A 14,001-nucleotide genomic window follows, 5' to 3' on the forward strand; every position below is an offset into this window, starting at 1 on the left:
GGCACCCAGGGCTCCAATGATCAGGGCATCCATCCGCACCTCATAGCCCTTCGCTCTTAGGGTGTCGGCCAGGGGGGTGTATTTTTCAGCTTACGAGCTTGGGCTTCGAGGAATGCCGGGGTCCTGTTCTCAAAGGAGACTGTGACGTCAACGAAGATGACCTTTTTCTGGGCCTCGCTGGTGACTACCACGTCAGGTCGCAACTGGCTGTCAGTATCGGGGATGGCACAGTTCACAGCGACCTCCCCCAGGCGTGGTGTGATGGCTTTCACCAGTCGGTTCTGGATGGCATTGTGGCACAGCTACCAGGCTCTGGAATGGGGCTTGCAGCTGCACAGGACGTGGGGCAGGGTCTCATTGGAGTAGCCACACTTCCTGCAACGCTTGTCTTGGTTCCCATGGTGGATGGCTCCATTGAGCTAGGCACAGTGGATGAACCGCCAGTTGGCAAAATGGGTGAAGCCACCCCTGGCGAGGAAGTGGTTGCTGGCGTCCCACTTGCTGGTCAGTTTGAAGGCTTTATCATGGTCCAGTTTATGCTTCAGGGTTTCCATGTACAGTGAGTGGAGGCTGCCTTCAAGGTCCTCTCCAGCATGCCTCTTGCGCTCGGGGTGACGATGGTGTTGCTGTCGGACCTGATCTGCGGCACCAGGACTCCCAGCTCCTGGCGCTCCTCGCACCACTCCCAGTGGCAGCCGATGTGCTTCCCCAGGTAGATGCGTGGCGTTGCGAGGGCGGGATCACAGTGAAGCGATGTCGCGCCCAGCCCGTCCGAATTCACCATCTAGGAAACCATTCAGGAAGGTGGCAATGTCTTGGTTGGAGGGGCCTCTGCTGATCTGCTTCTTTGTCACTTTATGGAGGGCATTTGCAGTGATATTCCTTACCATGGCGTCGGGACATGTCAGCAGGCAGAAGGCGTGGGTGATCACCACGATGTCACACAGGTCATCCGTGCGGGGGACGTTGGCACCACCATGCCTGTGGGTGATGTAGATCAGCTTGTTGCTGGCTCTCTGGGGAATGAACAGCCACTTCTTCACCAGCTGCTGGATGATCTTGTCTGCCTTGTTGAGGGGTACCTTTGCTATGGCTGATCCCCTTAGGACGAACGAGATGCAGGGGATCAGGAAGGTGTTCAGGGCATTTATTTTCTGCCACGGTGCTAGCAGGAAGGTGTCGATCTTGGCGGCGTCCTGCAAGATCTCCTGGATGGTGTCCTCAGGTGTCTGCCAGACATGGAAACCTGTCGGCGGGCCAAGGTACTGGTATGCCTGCCCCTCTGCCAGGGGGATGATGGCCTCGCCCTGGATCTGGAACCCCGTTGTCTGCACCGAGTCCCTTTTGCTGCCATCAATGAGGAGAGTTGTGCACTTCTTTGCATTGAAGCGGAGCCCATCCAGTCGGTAGCTCGACTGGTGGTATGTAGCATACCTTGGAGGCTCTCTATTACCTCCCCATCTTGCCTCTCTAACATCCTGGGACCAACATGGCTACAACTACAAAACATAATACTGAAAGAGGGAGATAGCTCTATGGGTATATCTACACACCAAATGAAGGTGTGATTGTAGCACAGTCAGGTAGGCATCGGTCATGACTACAATTTGAGCTGTGGAAGTGATTCACAGCTTGAGAAAATATATTCTCACTAGTTCTCATCCAGCTAGTGAGCAAGTTCATGCCTGTCAGAGATGCCAGGTATGCACTCAGGGTGTGGCTAGCCTCTGCTACTGCTTGCACTGTTGTGGCTACATTCTACTTTTAATGTGTTAGCCTGATGAGAACGAGCACGAGTATATTTCTTCGAGCTGGGAATGAAACCCGAGTTTGAAGTGTAGACAGAGCCATAATCACACTAGTTTTCATCTAGCTAACATGGGTAACCACAGTAGCAAAGACATAGCAACATGAACTTCAATGGGTTTCCAATAGGTTTGTATCTCCACATCTTCACTACTATTGTTATCCAAGCTAGCTAGCTAGATTAAAGTTACCACCACTGTGCTTACCCACACTACAATCACATCTTCATTTGGTGTGCAGACAAATCTTATAAGTAATACAATAATGATTATAAAGAATACATATTAACTCAAAGTCCTTATATTGTATATGAGATAAGTAAATTTTATAGCCAAATACTGTGCAAATGGTCAGAAAGCCAATTAGGAAACTTGTTAAAAGCTCCTCTTTGTGATAGAGGAGCCTGATCTTTCAACAGTTACATGACAGGCCAGAAGCTGGAACTGGATGACAAGGGAAGGATCACTCAAAATTGGCCTGTTCTGGTCATTCCCTCTGAAGTATTTGGCACTGGGGTCACTATCAGAAGATAGGATACTGGGCTAGATGGACAATTGGTCTGACCTACTAAGGTCGTTCTTATGTATGGAAGCAGGATTTTGTGGGGATATCTCAAGTAGTACAATACTATATCAGGGGTAATCTAAACTTCATAGAGAGCTCAATTCTAGACATACTTGACTCATTCAAAACTAGCAGAGTTCCAGTTGTAACATATCTGCCACAAATAAACTAAGGATTGATTTAAGGTGAAGCTAAAATGTATGTCAACTGGGTTGTAAACATTTCAACATAAACAAACAGTATAATGAAACAAAACCAACACCAATCTCCACAGTCTGCAGCACTCCAGTCTTACTATAAAAATCTACTTTAAGCAAAAAAAAAAAAATCACTCACATTAAACAATGGAGATCATTTAAGAGAAGCAGCACATATTAATACTGTCAATGTGACAGATGGTTGGGCAGTACATAATAAAGTAAAAAAGAATTACGAGGAAGATGATGTGTCTGATTATTTTCAAATCAGAATGCTGGCAAAACAAACAAAGGAAGATAATTGAGTGAATCTTATGCTGATGCATCTTTAATATTTCACAGTTCAAGACAACAGAGGATTGGGAGGTGAAAAGAAGTACTGGGATTTCTGTAAAGACAAAAAGGAAAGAAAACATACATACATACTCTGCTATTAATCATACACTGTATAGATATGAAAAATTAAGATGAAGGCTGCATTAATATTAACTACACCCAAGCGAAAAATACTCTACAGCATTATATAAGTAACCCTCCAAAATATTGCAGATCACCACATAAAAATGTTTTATACTTCGAAGATAAAAGGTTTTAATTTTTCCACAACTAGATGGGGAAATATATTAACTCTATGATGAAGCTTTACATAGTTCTTCTACCATACAAGCACTGTAAAGAGTATATACCTCTTTTGTACACAGATAAAAAAAATGCACAGGTATTGGGGGAAGCAAAAAAATAAAAAGTTAAAGATGTACTGCTTTATACTCCCTCCTTTAGATCCTGTTATTACAAGGTTCTCAGTTACTAGCACTGAGCTGTAATAATTTTATTTACAAGCTAAACTAAAAAGACCAGTATTTCAAGATTTCCTTCAGACCTATCTCTTCCCCAGAAGACTCAAACAAGCTTAATATTGTCCATTGTGAAAATGTATTTGCAAATAACTGGAAAGTGACTTAAATCCTGTATATTTCCCCTCTATATATGCCTGGTGCAGTACAGCATGCACTTTATCTTGATGGATCAAAGAACGGTTGACTTAGGCTCAGTTGGGAGACAGGTCAAGTTTCAGAATCAATCGTATTGGACTACAGTAATATCCACATCAAAATCTTCTCAAATATTCACTTGTTCCCCAGAAAGAAATACTGTAGCCTTCCTTCACTTTCATCCCCAGACCCTTTCCACCACCAGAATCTGCCTCCCAGCCTGTGGAGTTCAAGCCTCAAGGAGTTTTGGTAGAGTGCCTTAACAGGCTCATGGGCAGCAAAGACGATGTGAATGGAACTGCTACTTCCCACCACCTCCTAACCTTTCCTAGGTATACTAGCTTGGCGTCCTTCAGGCACCATAACTGACAGGCTGCTTTAGGTCCCCTTTATTTTGCATATAAGTTTCCTCATGCCTTTGGCCATATCTTGCCTATGATGTGTCTAATTCATAATCAGAGTGAATGGGAAGTTCTTTGTAAAAATATATAGCAAGATGTGGTCCTTTAATTTTATAGGTCATAAATATCTATTTGCAAATTTAGTAATAATAATGATAGAAAGTAGCTGGCAATACAAAAATGTAAATAGGCGGTTTTAAGATCATTTACTAGCCAATGTGGCACAGAACACAAAGTTACCATAGTATGGCAGCAAATTGGGTGGTTAGTTCTATTTGAATGTTACCTGACTGTTTTCTTTACCAGTACGCAGTTGCTATCCCATAACGTGGTGTCAGGAGTAAAAGAAGGCTAAATGGTGTCAGAGGAGAACAGAAACAGAAGGAAAAGAGTAATGATGGTTGCAAACAGAAGGAAACAACAAAGGTTGCAGGACTTGATCAACATGCCATTCTTCAATGACCCAGGGAACTTCAGCTTTGACAAACCTTCACAATGGACAGATGGGAAGAAGCATTTTGTAAGACTTTGCATTGTTACTATAGTCCATGAGGAAATTGGAGACAGTCAGGTATCCTCTTAATTTATGCTATCGGGAAACAGGGAAAACATATCTTTATCTTTTATCTTTCCTGAAGACAGTCACTAAGATGACTATGGCAGAGCTCTGGCTAAGTTTGGTGCATGCTTTATTCTCAGAGAAATCTGATTTATGAAATCCCCTGAGGCAAAGAAAGATAATTCCCAGGCTAACTACAAAACTTTCAGACTAACTGCACAAGATGTGGGAAAATTCATAGCCCAAGAGATGTATGTCCAGCCAAAGATGCAAGATGTAATAAATGAACAAAATATACACATTTTACAGATGTTTGTCATACTACTGCAGACAGGGAGCTGACTACAATTACAGACTTTCAAGAGCAATTGTTTCTGGAATCCATTATGTGTGATGACACAAACTTGCCTGGAGAGTGAAACTCAGTATTCATGGAAAGATCATTGACTATAAAATTGTCTCAGGAGCAGACATGACAGACATATCAGGAAGGACTTACAATCACTTTGAACCCTCATGGAACTGAAATCACCTAACACAGCCCTGACTAGCCTTGGAGATATTCCATTTACAGAGACAAATGTTTTGCATTCAGATTGCATGTGATCAAAGATTAAAGGCCAGGAACCTTCCCAGACACTGCATGGCAGCCATAATGGATGTAGTAAGAAAGGTGGAAGAACTCAAAGGAATATATGATGATATTGCACTTTAAAAGGAGTTCCATTCAAATAACCTTAAGAGACAATGATGAACCATGCAGAATAAGAACACCTCTACCAGACAGACCTTGGAAAGAAACTTAGTTATATGTATAATACCTATCCCTCTCCCCATCCATAGTGAATTAAACATCAAAAAATCCATTATAGTGTCAAGTCCTAAAATATTAGATTGATGGTTAGTTGTGAAGAGAAGAAACATTTCACCTGCTTATTACACAAAGTACACAGAACTAGTCTAAAAGTAATAGCATTTTTGCTTGGCACACAACTTTCATCCATATACTTCTGATTCAAAACCAGAGTCAGACTGCATGTGACTCTTTAGCAGAATATAAATAGCTAGGGCAGCCACTATTACTTTTACCTGTTCTACACAATTATTTCCCAATTTTAACTGGAAGATACTGCTCTATCTCCATAACCATCATATGATAACCATTAGCAAATGCTAACTTTTTTAATGGTCTTCATTGTGTTAGGGTAGTGAGAAAATTCCCTCAGAGAATATTTGAAAGCAAGAGGGGAAATCCTTTCTTGTAATGATATTTCACCCTCAAATGTTCAAAGTGAGGCAATTATTCAAGTCCTAATTTATGCTTCAGACAAAATATGCGGATTCCAAACAAAAAAATCCAAAAAATGTTATTTACCAGGACACAATGCAGACAACATGACAGAGCTGGAGGTAATTGAGATGTCTGCTAGGCAGTCAAATGCTGCTGTAAAAAGACTTCAGGTTTCGGCACCTGCCTACCACCTAATCCTGTGATTATTATCGGAGATAAGGAGGAGGCAATATAAAAGAGCACTCTCTTGTTACACTACACCTTCATTTAATATATGTAATTCTCTCTCTCTCTCTCTCTCTCTCTCTCTCTCTCTCTCTCTCTCTCACACACACACACACACACACACACACACGTCAAAAGGACAGGGAAACACTCAAAAGTTAGGAAGTGCCAAAATCAAGGTTTCCTAAGCAACCTTAATTCACTCCCTTGTGAATATTCATTATGACAGAGTCTTTAATTACATAATCACATGCTACTTAGTATTCCTTAGGCCCCTGGGTAAGATTTTGAAAAATACTGAGCATTCAGCAGCTCCCAATGACTTGAGTAGGTGTTCAGCGCTTTTGAAAACCAGGTTACTTATCCAACTGACTACATACCAACTCCAAAGTTTAACTTTAGGCATGTATTTTTTACAATCTTGGCCTTGTTATATATTCTAGCCTTATAGCATTAGATAATCAGTTTCAAATCTTGCTTCAGCTCACAGCTGAAAAGAAGTTTGGTGGCCATGTCTCAGACCACATCACAAAATTGTCATGGCTGGCAGTTAATGCTGTAGTGAGAAGGGAATGAAATAAGAGAGCTGTCACCAGTCAGGCCTAAAAGTTCATTGGCAGATGTATGGATGCTTACACATAGCCTGCCTGCTGTAGTTAGTGATACTAATGCTTAGCTTTCATGACTACTAAATTTTTTCACAAAATTAAAATTAAATATAAATATTATGCATTTTATTAAAAATACATAGAAATAATAAAAGCAAACATAGAAAAACTTCTAGTAATTTAATGCACGCAGCATATTGTATTCATTCTTTTGTTAGATATAATTTTAAAACAATCAGATACAGTTAGATATCAATCTAACTTGTCAGAACATTGAAATTTTTCAACAATGATATTCTACATATTAGCCATTCTGTGATTATGTATTTGCCTATTGCTGATTGCAACCCATGGAGAACAGGGTTCATTACTGCTTTTTCCAATTTCTAGAGCAGAATTGTCTTTTGATGGTTTTTTTTTTTTTTTTTTTTATGATCTTTCTGATGTAAAATGCCCACATGGCATTACTTTGTCCAAGATTTAATATAGCTGGTCGACATTCAGTATATTTCAAGAATACAATGATCTGGAAATAATCTTACAATAGATTGACTCATCTTTCAAGACGCTGAGGCATGTCAGTCCGTGTGAAATAGCATTAGCATCACAAGTGATTACACAATGAAAGAGGTGAAGTTTTTTGACGAAACAAATTACACATGAAAAAGGGAAATTAATCAGTGGAAACAATAAAAAATACGTGCATTGGACTTTACTGGTGAAGTGTGTACAAATTGGAGCAATTTTTATCCCAAATAGAAAAGTTAACTATTGAACAGTCTCGTGTAATTTTAATACTTAATTGCATATAATTGATGTGTGCACAGAAATATTAGTGACTATAAAATATAAAGGAGTTATTGAATTTAGAGATTTTGTGTATCGCAGACTTTGTTAAAAAATGGAAACGTAATGAGGAGTTTATATCCGTAGATGTACCATAAAAGTCTATAATGAGTATTTAAATATTTTATTATATATGCAATAATAGAAACAATGATAAGGGGGCCCCAGAACACAATGAGACAAAAAGAAGGGGAGAGAGTGTGGATGAGGATATTTATAGTGTCTATTTCAATTCACAGAAAATAAACCAACTCAGAACTTTATACACAAGATGATGCTCCCAACATTAAATACAGATTCTGCTAAGCACGCCAAGGGCATCTAGTGTATGCGGCAATGCCTCACCGCTGTTCAAATGTGGTTTTGGAAAAATATATAGGATGGTGGATAACCAGATTTAAATGAAAATGAAATAATATTTCTGGCAGACATTTTGGGTGAGGTCTTAATGAAACACTGTCCTTATGAAAAGTTATATATGGCGGCATTGTAATCAAGGCTTGTATCTCCCCTACCTTCCTGGTTAATGTTATTGTCACCAAAGAAGCTGTTTGTATGGAAAAGTGAAACAGGGAACATGAAACCAAATGTTCAAAAGGTGGACCTATCATGCCTGCAAGGACAATAATTAGATCTCAGGAGGGATAGGTTTTCTAACTGGAGGGTAAATCCTCATAAGTCCCTTTATATTTTTGGCCACTGTGGGACGTACTAGCCGCCACTTCCAGCAGCTCCCATTGGCCTGGAGCAGTGAACCGCGGCCACTGGGAGCTGTGATCGGCCAAACCTGCGGACACAGCAGGTATACAAACCAGCCCAGCCCATCAGGGACTTTCCCTGCAGGAGTGGCAGAACTAGTTTGAGAACCACTGGGTTAGAGAATGTTGAATGCCCCTGTACTGGAATGTGGAGAACTGAAATGAATGCCTAGTGTGGCTCACAGATACTCCAGAGCTCTTTAAATCAAGGAAATAGTCCACTATCTGCAATCTGTGCTTGATCTGTGACAGCTGGTGCTTTGGTTGGGCATCTCTTCCATTTAACAATTGGGCATCTCTTCCATTTAACAATATGTATTTTGTAGTGTGATAGGGTGGTCTTCCAAAATGAACAGCCTCTTGACATAGCAGAGTGGATCTTGCTCCCCCTTTCCAGTTTATATGAAAAATGGCACTAGTAATTGCCATCATGACTTGTACAGTTAGAGCTTTTAGGACCAGAAGAAATCCTGTGCATGCTGAACAAACAGTTCTTAGCTCCAGGAGATTTATGTGGAGTCTTCCCTCTTTAGGAGTCTATATTCCTTGTGTTTGGAGGTTATCCTAGTGTGGAGGCATCTGTCACCTAAGTCTTTAAAGGAAGTGGAGAGGAGAATGGTAGTCCTTAGAAGACTTTCATTGGATCCATCCACCATTATCAGGATGGGAGGTGTGGTGGAACAGACTAGCATGTCCAGATGATGTTTATTTGGCTTATACGCAGACTGCAACCATGCCATGAAAGTGAAATCTGTCATGCTGTGTTATGTAGGCTCAGGAAGCCCTGTGGCCTAGCAGACTGAGATAAGCTCTCAGTGATGTAATGGGGTGACTCCACAGACAGTTAGATGGGTAAAGCATGGCTTGTAATCTTTGCTGGTAGATAAGCCATCTTCGCACATCCATCTTCTCCCGAACAGCTCCTATGAACTATATTTTTTATGTTGGAATCAGTATCCACTTCTCTTTGTTTACTTCCAAGACAACGCAAACAGATGCAAGGTCTGCTGGATGGAGTCTGCTACATGCTGTTGTGATTCCCCATGAATGAGATAGTTATCTAAGTATAGGACCACCTGGACTTCTAGATTCCTGAGGTAAACTGACAATACTGCAAGGCATTTTGTACATACCCTGTCAACAAGGCAAATGGTAACACACTGTACTAATAATGGCAATTGCCCACTCGAAACCTCAGATATCGTCTGTGGGCCAGGGTAATTGCAACATGAAAATAAGTGTCCTGGAGGTCGAGAGCTGTATACCAATTATGAGACAGCATTAGAAAGGCAAGAGTCACCATCCTAAACTTAAGCTTGCAGATGAAGATTTTTAACTGTCTCAGATCCAGAATGGTTCACCAACTGCTTTTTCTTTTTGGGAATCAGAAAATAACTAAAATAAAAGAAAAGGAGTACTTGTGGCACCTTAGAGACTAACCAATTTATTTGAGCATAAGCTTTCGTGAGCTACAGCTCACTTCATCGGATGCATACTGTGGAAAGTATAGAAGATCTTTTTATACACACAAAGCATGAAAAAATGGGTGTTTACCACTACAAAAGGTTTTCTCTTCCCCCACCCCACTCTCCTGCTGGTAATAGTTTATCTAAAGTGATCACTCTCCTTACAATGTTTATGTTAATCAACTTGGGCCATTTCCAGCACAAATCCAGGTTTTCTCCCCCCCCACACACACACAAACCCACTCTCCTGTTGGTAATAGCTTATCTAAAGTGATCACTCTCCTTACAATGTGTATGATAATCAAGGTGGGGGGTAGGAAATCCAGGGTTTAACAAGAACGTCGGGGGGTGGGGGGTAGGAAAAAACAAGGAGAAATAGGTTACCTTGCATAATGACTTAGCCACTCCCAGTCTCTATTCAAGCCTAAGTTAATTGTATCCAATTTGCAAATGAGTTCCAATTCAACAGTCTCTCACTGGAGTCTGGATTTGAAGTTGTTTTGTTGTAATATCTTAACTTTCATGTCTGTAATCGCGTGACCAGAGAGATTGAAGTGTTCTCCGACTGGTTTATGAATGTTATAATTCTTGACATCTGATTTGTGTCCATTTATTCTTTTACATAGAGACTGTCCAGTTTGACCAATGTACATGGCAGAGGGGCATTGCTGGCACATGATGGCATATATCACATTGGTGGATGTGCAGGTGAACGAGCCTCTGATAGTGTGGCTGATGTTATTAGGCCCTGTGATGGTGTCCCCTGAATAGATATGTGGGCACAGATGGCAACGGGCTTTGTTGCAAGGATAGGTTCCAAAGTGGCCACTATGTAGAAGCCCTCTACACCAACATTCCACACAAAGATGGACTGCAAGCCGTCAAGAACACTATCCGTGATAATGTCACGGCTAACCTGGTGGCTGAACTTTGTGACTTTGTCCTTACCCATAACTATTTTACATTTGGGGACAATGTATACCTTCAAATCAGCGGCACTGCTATGGGTACCTGCATGGTCCCACAGTATGCCAACATTTTTATGGCTGACTTAGAACAACGCTTCCTCAGGTCTCGTCCCCTAATGCCCCTACTTTACTTGCGCTGTATAGATGACATCTTCATCATCTGGACCCATGGAAAAGAAGCCCTTGAGGAATTCCACCATGATTTCAACAATTTCCATCCCACCATCAACCTCAGCCTGGTCCAGTCCACTTCCTGGACACTGCAGTACGAATAAACGATGGTCACGTAAACACCACCCTATACCGGAAACCTGCTGACCGCTATTCCTACCTACATGCCTCCAGCTTTCACCCTGACCACACCACACGATCCACTGTCTACAGCCAAGCTCTGCGATACAACCACATTTGCTCCAACCCCTCAGACAGAGACAAACACCTACAGGATCTCTATCAAGCATTCTTACAACTATAATACCCACCTGCGGAAGTGAAGAAACAGATTGATAGAGCCAGAAGAGTTCCCAGAAGTCACCTACTACAGGACAGGCCTAACAAAGAAAATAACAGAACGCCATTAGCCGTCACCTTCAGCCCCCAACTAAAACCCCTCCAACGCATTATTAAGGATCTACAACCTATCCTGAAGGATGACCCAACACTATCACAAATCTTGGGAGACAGGCCAGTCCTTGCCTACAGACAGCCCCCCAACCTGAAGCAAATACTCACCAGCAATCACATACCACACAAGAGAACCACTACCCCAGGAACCTATCCTTGCAACAAAACCTGTTGCCAACTGTGCCCACATATCTATTCAGGGGACACCATCACAGGGCCTAATAACATCAGCTACACTATCAGAGGCTCGTTCACCTGCACATCTACCAATGTGATATATGCCATCATGTGCCAGCAATGCCCCTCTGCCATGTACATTGGTCAAACTGGACAGTCTCTATGTAAAAGAATAAATGGACGCAAATCAGATGTCAAGAATTATAACATTCATAAACCAGTCGGAGAACACTTCAATCTCTCTGGTCACGCGATTACAGACATGAAAGTTGCGATATTACAACAAAAAAACTTGAAATTCAGACTCCAGCGAGAGACTGTTGAATTGGAATTCATTTGCAAATTGGATACAATTAACTTAGGCTTGAATAGAGACTGGGAGTGGCTAAGTCATTATGCAAGGTAACCTATTTCCCCTTGTTTTTTCCTACTCCCCCCCCTCCTGAGACGTTCTTGTTAAACCCTGGATTTGTGCTGGAAATGGCCCACCTTGATTATCATACACATTGTAAGGAGAGTGATCACTTTAGATAAGTTATTACCAGCAGGAGAGTGGGGTGGGGGGAGAGAAAACCTTTTGTAGTGGTAAACACCCATTTTTTCATGCTTTGTGTGTATAAAAAGATCTTCTATACTTTCCACAGTATGCATCTGATGAAGTGAGCTGTAGCTCACGAAAGCTTATGCTCAAATAAATTGGTTAGTCTCTAAAGTGCCACAAGTACTCCTTTTCTTTTTGCGAATACAGACTAACACGGCTGTTACTCTGAAACCTAACTAAAATAAGAATCTTCCCCTGCTGGTCATCCATTACCCTCCGGAGCAGGAGGAAAAAAGCCTTAGGAGAACCACCATTAACAGAGTCACCACACTACTCTCTGCTGTCCAATTACTTTTCAGATGATTCATCCAAATGTCTTCAAGCCCTCTATGATCTCTTCTTCCCCCTAGGTAACTAAAGGTGACTCCCATTTTATTAAAAATTAAAAATAATATAATCTGTTTATGCCTGCCTGCTTTTAAGAGTCTTGAGGGTCTGAATCAGACAATTAATTACATAAGAATAGTGATGAATAAGGTACTCTGGCTCCAGGGGGCTTCAACATAGTAGAGGAGCAAAAGATACAGAACAAAAGATACAGCACATTCACTGAATTAAAGACCTGATATAAGCTTGAACAAGCCACTGGGCAACCACTTTACTGTCACTTGGCACAGTGAGTTCTTCTCTGTGGACCCCATGCTACACAGCAGTAGGCAAAGTAGACTTCAGTGTGTGTCTGCACATAAGAACAAATCCCAATTGCTTCTGAGAGATGAAGCAACATCAGGCACAGTATAACATTGTAGCAGTTTGTGCTGACCCCGGTAGATTGGAGATGAGAAAGAACTGGCTGCCTTTTGCACAGCTGGCAGGTCACAGAAACTGGAGTTCCACTTCTCCAAAAATCAGCTTGCCTTGGATGAGTAAAATCTTGCATCTCTGGGAATTTTATGAAAAAGCAAGATTTACAGTTTGATTTAATTTTTTTTAAAAAGGAAACTAAATCAAACATTTGTTACTGTTTAGATGTTCTGCAATTATGTTTTACTACACAATTTTGTACTGCTTTGTCTAATACTCCAAGGGGTGGAAATAAAATGTAGCACAAATCTGTTTCATTTTGGGGGCCATAAATAGAATTGCTGACACCAAGTGCTCCTGAAAAAATGCACAGTCTGTGACTATGAAATGAATTACCCAGAAACAAACAAAAACAAGCTTCGCTTCAGAAACCAGTTAAGGTTGCTAAGTGACAATAAAGTAGTTACGTATCACATCATTTACAAACCCAAACACTTTAAAGCAAGAAAATGAATAGTTAAGGACATCATAAATCATTCACTGCCCACATAAGAAACAAACATACTGTTCTTAACAAGTACAAAGTAATGCATATTCCTTCACAACAGAATGGCCTTAACTCCACCCAGGATTTGTCTTTAATTAATTACTTTTATTATCTGGATTTGGGGGTATACATGTTTTATTTTAAGGGTAAATATTATCAATTATTTTATTTATCAAATGACAGTAAAATATTTTGGTGAAGTACTTATAGTACAAAGAAGGATCAAGTACAAAGCTGGTGTCATCAAGCAGGAGGATCATGACAACCAGGGGAGTAGCTCTTGTGATTATTGACTCATATAGCTAGGCACATGCTTGATCCAGGGTTTGGGACAGGAGTGGAGGCGGAGCAATTAGATAGATATGTTATACATGCCACGGACTGATAATACCTCTTCATCTGAGATTGGGGCAAAAATTTCTGGTTGGGGTGAGGGAATCTGTGCTGATGATCTGCCCTGGGGAATGAGAAGGAACTGGTCACTTCCAAAGGACTCTGAAGGAGAGGATTGTTTATATGGAAACCACTGTATTGGTGATTTCGTAATACAGTAGAACCTCAGAGTTATGAATACCTTGGGAAATGAGGTTGGTCATAACTCTGAAATACTCGTAACTCTGAAAAAAA

This window comes from Eretmochelys imbricata, chromosome 3 (genome assembly GCF_965152235.1).
Source record: "Eretmochelys imbricata isolate rEreImb1 chromosome 3, rEreImb1.hap1, whole genome shotgun sequence".
Lineage (NCBI taxonomy): Eukaryota > Metazoa > Chordata > Testudines > Cheloniidae > Eretmochelys > Eretmochelys imbricata.